Genomic DNA, 3,359 nt, shown 5'->3' with positions numbered 1-3,359 from the left:
CTCTCTCTCTCTCTCTCTCTCTCTCTCTCTCTCTCTCTCTCTCTCCTTTGCGACGCACACTAAACAAGTAGGCTGGATCTTGTGGCACACATCTGTAATCCCTATACTCAAGCTCACACGCCAGCTAGTCTAGAGTAAGAAGCATACAGAAATATACAGAAATGAAAACAAGATGAAAGGAAAGAACAGAAAGAAATTTGTCCTCTGCCTGCCATGTGCCACGGCATGTGTGCACCTGCACCCCTACACACACACACACACACACACACACACACACACACTATTATATTATATATTACATATTATATACCACATATTATATAGTATATATTATATATCATATCACACAGACACACAAACATATATAAAGTAAATGATATATTACATATAATATATGACACATATCATATAGTTTAATATAATATATATTAAACATATATCATATAATTTAATATAACATATATTAAAGCTGAGTATAGTGGTGACTCCTGTAAGCTCAACACTCAGGAGTCTGAGGCAGCCCAATGAGACCCTATCTCAACAAATAAAACAAAGGTCCAGAAGTGAGGCAGAACATTGGTTTGGGTTGCAGAAAGGGATGCTCAGTTCACGTGGCTGTAATCAGGGATTTTGGGAGAGTGAGCGTAAGCGGCAGAGTTGGCTGACCCTTGTCACAAGCTGGCTGGGGAGTAGCCTTTAGAGAGTAATTTTTTTCAATTTATTTTTGGGAGGGTAGAGGGTCTTTATTTTGAAACAGAGTGTTCGGTAACCCAGGCTACCCTTGAACCCACTGTGTAGCCAAGAGGAACCTTGCCTTTTCCACCTCCTGAGTTAGATAGAATGAGTCTTGAAACGGCTCTGCTGGGCAGCCTTCCTTTAGTACCTTGGACAGCAGCCGCAGCCTCAGCCGCAGCCGTAGTGGCGGTCGCCCAGTGTACAGAGCAATGGGAGGACCCTACACCAGCTCTGTAAGGTTCTTTCCAGGCAATGATGTGTGATGTGGGAGAGTGCATGGGAGAAGGGTAGTGTTCCCACACTCCTCTACAGTAAGGACTGACCTCTCACCTCAGCGGTTCCTGGGCGACACAGAAATCCATCACTTGGGGACAGTGATGGCTCCAAAAGTGCCCCCCCTACACACACACACACACACACACACACACACACACACACACACACACGTGCTTCTTTTCCCAGCATGCCCTCTCTCCTGCTGGAATTGCAGTGGTCCCCACCTTTGGAATGATCATTTCTTTGCTATTCTAGTAAAATGTATCATTTACTATATTGGCTTTTTCTGAGTTGGGCTAGACTCCAACTCCTGGGATCAAGTGAAACACCCACTGTGGTTTCTCCAATCGACAGGATGCTGTGTGTGCACACCACAGCAAAAGCTTCCATTTTGGCTTTGTTTAAAATTTTAATTTACAGGATTTTTGTTTTGTTTTGGTTTGGTTTGTTTCTTTAGACAGGGTCTCACTACATACTCCTGGCTGGTCTGGAACTCAATTTATATGTAGACCAGGCTGCCCTTGAATCACAGAGATCCACCTGCCTCTGCCTCTCCAGCACTGGGATTAAAGGGGTGCTTTAAAGCAGCCCTTTAAAGGGAACACTGCTTTGCCTGGTGTTTCTTTTCTCTCCCCTCCCCCTTCTTAAAAGACAGGCTCTCATATAGCCCAGGCTAGTCTTGGACTCTATATAGCTGAGGATGCCCTGGAACTACCGGTCCTCTTGATTCTGGAATGAAGGAGTGGCAATCTGCTCTGAGATATGCTACTTTTTTATGGCTGCATTGGATTCCTACGCATGAATATACTGTATTTTCTTAGCCACTATGTTGTTGGTAGCATCAAGATTGTTTCTGATTTTTCTTAATCTCATATTATTTTGAATTTTACTTCTTCTTTGACATAGGGCCTCACAATGTAGCACAGGCTGGCCTCTGTTGTACTCTCCTCCACCTCTGCCTCCTTGGGTTACAGAGGTGTGCCGCTGCACTGTGCCCTCAGTCTCAAACCTTAGAACCACAGTTCAGATCCCAGAATTTGTGTAACAAGCTGGTGTGTTCTCACACATGCCTAGAACCCCAGCATTATGGGAGATAGACACAAGATCATCGCTGGGGTTTGCTGGCTACCAACAAAGTTTCAGATCAGAGACAGATGCTGGCTCAAAAGAATAAGGTGGAAAATGATCATGGAGAACACCTGACATACTTCTCTGGCCTTCACACACACAGGTGCACAGGCCTGCACAGCCACAAAAAATGTGCACATACCACGCACACATACATACACTCACAGACTCTCAAACTTACACACTCTCTCACACACACTCACATTCACATGCTTACACACCCACACACCAGTACACACATACACACTCTCACACATACACTTTTTCACACACTCGTACTCTCACCATGTACACTCTCTCACATACACCCCCACACACACACACACACTCAGCACATTCCTTTTTACTTAGGCACAGTGGGAATGTTTCTACTGAAGATTGCTGACGTCACCATCAGCCCGTGTTACTGCCCCGTTTCCCAGAAGAGCTGGAGGCTCTTGTATATGGGTATATAGCAGACACAGAGAGGAATCCATTTCCCAACCCTCATCTCTGTGACCCTCCGAATCAGCCACCATTCATCTCTTCGTGCATCTCTGCGGTCTGTGGGGCAGGTGTCCTCGTTCAACACAGTACTGGAAGCCCTGGTTATGTGAGTCCAATGCGGGGTCCAGACTGGATGTTAATGAACCAAGCCTAGCCATGTCCTCAACATGCCCAGTCTCCTGGGGACAGCCTCCCTGGGAAGTGGCTTTGGCTGGTGCAGATTTCACTGAACCTGAGTGCCCCCAGAGCCATGTGAACGCTGAGGTCTTTGCTATCTTTTTTCCCCTATCAGATAAAATTTCCTGTGTGGCCAGGTGGGTTTACAGCTTAGAGCCCTCTGCCTTGGTGTTTCTTCTATAGGTGTGCATCATCAAGCAAGCCCAAGTCTGTACAATTAATTGGGTGAGGTGCTGCATGACTTTAATCCCAGCACTTGAGAGGCAGAGACAGGTGGATCTCCGTAAGTTCTAGGAAAGCCTGGTCATCACAGAGAGTTCTAGGACAACCAGGGATACATAGAGACCCAGTCTCAAAAAAACAGACAAAATATTGGGTCAGGGGAGGCTTCTATAAAGAGAAGATGTGAGTTGTAAAGTCTGTGTAGCTGACCAAGCAGACTGAAGGGGCAGGACATTTAGGACACCTTCATTCACTCTCTCTCTCTCTCTCTCTCTCTCTCTCTCTCTCTCTCTCTCTCTCTCTCTGTGTGTGTGTGTGTGTGTGTGTGTGTGTGT

The sequence above is a fragment of the Mus caroli genome, chromosome 7, assembly GCF_900094665.2.
Source record: "Mus caroli chromosome 7, CAROLI_EIJ_v1.1, whole genome shotgun sequence".
Classification (NCBI taxonomy): domain Eukaryota; kingdom Metazoa; phylum Chordata; class Mammalia; order Rodentia; family Muridae; genus Mus; species Mus caroli.
This window is presented reverse-complemented; position numbering follows the sequence as displayed.